Raw genomic sequence first — 6,347 nt, 5'->3', positions numbered from 1 at the left:
TTACATGTGGTGCTGAGAATAGAATAGTGCCTCACACATGCTAGGCAAGCACTCTACCACTGAGCCACAATCCCAAGCCCACCTTCAAATATTTTTGTATTTTTGTTCATGGGAGGTACTTAATGCATCTAGGATTAATCCTTTATTTTTTGGTTTACTTCTTCATACTAAAAATACCTTAAATTTTAAATGATTCCATTAAGATTTTATAAAGACAATAAAATGTCAGATGTGCAGAAAATGAAACTTTTAGATACATGAGGCTCTGGACAGGTTAATAAAATTTGGGGTATTTCTGAACAAAGAAGTCCCAGCCTTGCTTAAATAAGCAGTATATTTTACAACTCCCAAAATGACTAAGTAATTATTTGTAAGATGATAAAGTTCATATAACTTGTTGCAACTCAATTTTGAAACCTAGTTCCATAGAATCATTACCTTATTCAATTAATACATTTTGCTTTGCTGGCTTGTGTTTTTTGAGTCTGTTTTGCCTTTTTAGAGATGAGATCAAACTGGTATCAGAACATATGCAAACATTGCAACTACTAGTATTTTAAAAGGAACAAAATAATATAGAATAAATTAAGTTTGCTGTACATCATGATTTTTAAAAAATGTTTTTACATCCTACTGGAAAATGTAGAGTAAATTATTACTTCTATGAGTTATTTTAGAGCTATTTCACTTCTTCAATATATGAATATGTCTTCAATGTTAACAGAAGATATTCTTTCTGTATATTAAGTTTTATTGTATGCTCAACAGACACATTAATCTTGCCACTAACAACAGATATTTTTTAAGTTATTTTGCTTTACTTTAGGTTGAATTATCCAGAAAACCATAATTTTCCAAGTTCAGGGGTAACAGAAAACACTAGGTTGTAGAAATTGATTTAATTATTCTCTAGAACACATATTACCTATATCTTACTCTGCCTACTCATTGTCTTTGTTGTATATGTGTGTAACTAAAGATATTAATACTTTATGATAATTTTTAATTATTAGCCACTTTCTACCTTCTAAAAACAACGTACTTAAAAAAAAAATCTTTCTAGATACTACAATTTTTTTAAAAAGCTTCCTAAGTTTTACTTTTCAAGACTATATTTCATGTTCTGAAAAGAGTATGGTGTCAGGCACAGTGACATATGCCTATAATCCCAGTGTCTCAGGAGGCCCAGGCAAGAGGATTACAGGCTCAAAGCCAGCTTTCACCATTTTGGAAAACCATAGACAACCTAGTGAAACCCTGTATCAAAATAAAAAATAAAAAAGCTGAGGATGTGGTTCAGTGGTTAAGTGCCCCTAGCTTCAAACCCTGTTACCAAAACACACACACGCACATACACACACACACATACACATGAATTGGTATTTATTTCCTAAGAAGTCAGTCCCACCAAATCTTACAACCAGTGTTTTATCACTTTGACAGTTGATGCACTTAATATGGAAGATAAATTATTGTTTGTTTTTTGGTGGGATTTATACGTTTAAGGAATATGTTTTTTACAAAAAGGCATGAGAGAAGGAGGGATACAAAATCTTTATCTCATTATTCATGTATAAATGACAACTGTCCCTACAAAACATTTACAGTGCAGTATATATAAACAAATGTTTCCAAGAAATTTGATTCTTACTAGCAGCATTTTCTTATACAATTCCTTTCTTTCAGTTAGTTGAAAAATAGGTTTGATAATGCTATAGACCAGGTACACTGAAGATTGTCTTTGCCCTCAGAGACCTAATTTTTTTTTTTTTTTTGGTACGAGGGATTGAACCCAGGAACCCAGGGACTCTCAACCACTGAGCCGCATGCCCAGAACCCCCCTTTTTAATCTGTTCTTTTTAGATATACATGACAGTAAAGTATATTTTGACATATTATACATAATACATGGACTATAACTTATTCTAAGTAGGATCCCATTCTTGCAATTATACATGATGTAAAGTTTCACTAGTCATGTATTTATATATGAACATAGGAAAGTTATATCCAATTTTATATTTTATTTTGAGAAAATGTCTCAGAAGTTACTTAAGGCCTCACTAAGTTGCTGAGGCTGGCTTTGAACTTTCAATCGTCCTACCTCAGCCTCCCAACTCACTGGGATTACAGGCATGCACCTAGCTCATGGACCTCATTCTTGACAGCAAAAATAATTAAACTTACATATCCAAATGCCAGTGACTGCTAATAAAATGAGGAGAAATGGAGCAAAATGGAGCAATAGCATGATTGAGGCTAGTTTGATAGGCTGACTAGAGAACCTCCTTAAGACTGTGGCATTTAAAAAGAGACCCCAGTGAATGACTGGGGAGAAGAGGGCCTCTGGAGAGATCACAGGCAGCAAGATACCCTCACAACAACATCTTCTGTGACATCTGGAAATTTGAGGAAGGATAAGGTGAGTGGACAGAGATCGTGCAAGCTGCTGGAGAGGAGACAGGACAGTACTAAGTGGCCTACTGTGTGCCTTTTATTAGTGGTTATGCAAACATATGCCAGTCAATCCATTCGAAGCTAAGGATAACAAGAACATCATGTATGCAGTCCTTAGGATGTATTAGGAAATGTACTAAGTATTTTACATTTACTTAACCACCTTACTTAGTTATCTTGAGCCACTATAACAGAACACCAATTGGCTGCGTGGCTTAAACATTAATTTCTTTATTTTGATTCTGGAGGCTAGAAGTCTGTGGTATCAATCTGGTGAGGGCTCTCTTTCTGGTCTTCAGAGACCTGTTTTCTTACTATATCTTCAAATGGTGTGTGTGTGTGTGTGTGTGTGTGTGTGTGTAAAGAGTGAGAGACTGAGAGAGAAAAAGAGATATCAGATTTTCCTCTTACTATTATTTTTTAGACGAACAGCATGCCTTCATTTGTTTAGTTTTTGTTTTTTGTTTGTTTATGTGGTGCTAAGGATCGAACCCAGTGCCTCACACATGCTAGGCAAGCACTCTGCCACTGAGCTACAGCCCCAGCCCATTTCCTCTTATTATAAAGCCACTATTCCATCATTAGGGTAAAGGCCCACCTCCAAACGCCATCACTTTGGGGATTACAACTTCCACATATGTAACTGAGAGAGGGACAAACATTCAGTTCATAACACCAATCCTATTTGATACATATAATCTTTTTATTTTATAATACAAAGCAAAAAAAAAAAAAAGGTTCAGAGATATGAAGTAATTTGCCCACCAGGGAGGCAAACTAAGAACCTAATCCATGAAGACCAACTCATTGTTTTGTTGCCTCCAATGAGAAACCACCCTGACATCCTGACATAACACTACACGCCTGAAAGGAGTCTGTCTGCAGATATTAGAACTGCCTGGTATAGGAAACAAATCTGATGTTGAGAAGGGCCAACAGGGCTACCTACTCTGTTGGGTGATCCTGAGCAACAGTTAATCTCTTAAAATTAGATTTATGTAATAACTCATTTTCTCACTAATTCATTCTGAATATAGATATCAAAGGCTTATATAGACAAGGCTATGAGCTCAAGAACCCAAGTGAATGATAATAGGATGCAGCTCCAAGAACCCCTCAATGAAATGGAAAAGCAAAACATATCCACTCTGCACAGCGGGGTTCTTATCTTCATCCTCCACTAGTGAGGAGTAGAGGCTTTGAAACAGGAGTCCCTAGATTGGAATGCTGGCTCAAACATTGACTAATTGCATACTTAGGTCTTTAAACTCTTTAAAACTAAGATACTCATTTGGAAAGTAGTGACAGTAATTGTACTCAACTCTTGGATTATGTTAGGACTAAAGGAAATAAAATGTATAAATTGTTTACCATGATGCTGAGTACTTACTAACATTACAATGATTATTTGTGATTCTTTTTTTTTTTTTTTTTGAGGTTTTTCATGAGGATTTTTATTCAGTTCATTTAGTTATATCAGACAACAAAACATTCTTGACATTTGCTGTCTTGCTGACCAAAGAGGAAGAATTCTGCTTTGAGACACAGGTTTCCAGAAAATGTTGACAGAATCAGATGGGGAAAAAATAAAACTATATAGGAAAGGAGCATGATCTGTTGGAGCCTCTTATCTCATTTGGAAGTCCACACGCCTTGTTTGATTTCCTCTTCCCACTTCTCAGAGCCCAGATGTTACATATCTGGAACAGAGCAGGTTGGGCACTATGGTGATGACAGTGTTAAAGAAAAGTCACTCTTCAGTTCAACATCAGAGAGCTCTGTTAGTTTTAAGAATTGAGCCCAGCTGCTCCAATTTCTTTTGGCTCCTAATTGAGAACACTAAATAAAGATAAATGATCAGGCTATTGGAAAGCAAGCCAATGTTCTGTGATTTAGAAACTGAGGTCACAATAGTTTGGGTCACCAGAAAGTTATTGTGTGTCTTCTTTCAGACTTGGACTTGTCTTGTGACGTGTTGCATTAAATTGGGTAACTTGGCCAAATCTCCTGAGTCACTCCACAGAACTCGGACCTGGCAGTGAGATATACACTTTTATTGTGCCATGGCCAGAAAAAGCATTACTTAGATTTAGTTTACATATTTGCAAAACATTCAACTGACTACATAATATGATATTTGTGGAGGTGATATGAATGGAGGGGAGCTTCTCCCTTAATATCCTTGAACTTAATTTTTAATATTTGACTCCTCACATGTGGTAATCATTAACTGCCAAAATTAAATCCATTTTGACTCATCGTAATTGTAAATACCACTAATTGTAAAAACTACTAATGATCAAACTAGGGTTAGAAGAGATACATACAGGATAATTAATCACTCCTCATTTATATGGTGTCTATATTATAGAAGCAGTCATTCTGCCATGTAAAGGTATATGTCATCATTAGTATTTTCCTAGGTAATTGCCATTTGGTTTTTTTTAAAAAAAGGGTGTAAAGATAATGTTTTGAAGATTTGTGAAGTGATAACTGCTAGTTCTTCTCTTGCATTTGCAAGTTTCAGAAACTCAACTTAGCTGAAACTAAGGCTATACTTGGCTGACAGTTAAAACTGGAGTAGGTCAAGGTAGGAACTGGTACTGCTTGATCTGGGGTGCTACCAGTTCTCCTTTCTCTTGCTTTGACAGTCTCTTGATTTGGCTTCATTTCTAAACAGACACATTCACAGATTGACACAGCTACTGCACCACAGGCCCATAAGCAGAAAGAAGGGCTCGTCTGTCCCTCAGTTATCTCTGACTAGTCAGTCCTGTGCTCCTCCCTTGATTCATGTAATCAAGCTTTCAATGCTCATTGACTGGGATTAGAGGGATAAAGTAGGAAATACTGTCAGCTCTTCATATCTTCAAGTTCCATGCTCACAGATTCAAACAACCACAGATCAAAATACTCTCAAATTTCTTCACCTTTTCCATTGTGATCAAGCACCTTGATGTGTGACTAGAAAGCTTCTGCTCACAGTTGCTGATGAGTTTCAGGCAAGGGTGCCAGGGTACCATCTCTTCGGTGTACTCTGGTGTATACACTGGTAACCAATAGACTAGTCTTCCACCTAATACGAGGGTCTCAGCTGCAAAGTTCAACAGGTCAAAAAACATATCACTCAAGTGATAACTCAAGGAAACAGGAACATGGCTTTCTGGACACTTCTCTATCCCACTTGGTATTTCTTTCTGTGAACCTGTTCTTCTTGTAGATTCTCTGATACCATATGGAGGGTCAGTGATAATGGCATCAAAATATGTGCCCTTCCTCCAGGAAGGTTTAGATGCATCTGAAACCAGTACATCAAGGTAATACTTCTCTAGACCATACTGACGAAGATTGGCTCTGATATTTTCATCTGGTCCTCTCCATTTCTGGTTTTTCCGACTAGCCTTTCCCAAGCCATGAACTGTATTATAGTCTATGTCTGTCCCATATACATATGCACCAAAATGAGCAGATGCTATCAGGAGGCCACCTGTTCCAACGAATGGATCAAAGACAATATCATTTTCTTTCACTTTTCCATGGTTTGCCATGATGAATGATAAACCAGCATCCATGCTTGTATTTCCAATAAAGTGTCTCTTTTTGACACTATATGACTCAATTAGCTCTCTCTGTCCATCTGTAATCCATCTACCAAAATAAATATTATATGGATTCTCAGGGATGCAGTTAGGGTCTAAACCATAATCCTCCAAAATAGAGAATATATGTTGTGGTTTCTTTAAGTTCACTTTTCCTTCAAAGGGCAGAAATTCAAGTGCATCTATTCGTTTGACTTTTTTTTTAAATTAATTTTTATTGTAGGTTGTTTAAAACATTACATAGTTCTTGATATATCATATTTCACACTTTGATTCAAGTGGGTTATGAGC

The 6,347-nt window shown here is 36.4% G+C and overlaps 1 pseudogene; it reads right to left on the bottom strand.

Annotated features, from left to right (window-relative positions):
• Window positions 1–5,339: 5,339 nt before the first annotated feature.
• LOC143381939 (tRNA (guanine(10)-N(2))-methyltransferase TRMT11 pseudogene) lies at window positions 5,340–6,119 on the bottom strand (annotated as a pseudogene).
• Window positions 6,120–6,347: the final 228 nt, after the last annotated feature.

Source organism: Callospermophilus lateralis, chromosome 16 (genome assembly GCF_048772815.1).
Source record: "Callospermophilus lateralis isolate mCalLat2 chromosome 16, mCalLat2.hap1, whole genome shotgun sequence".
In the NCBI taxonomy this organism is placed as follows: domain Eukaryota; kingdom Metazoa; phylum Chordata; class Mammalia; order Rodentia; family Sciuridae; genus Callospermophilus; species Callospermophilus lateralis.
Note: the sequence above shows the minus strand (reverse complement) of the source record. Positions and strands in the feature narration are given on the sequence as shown.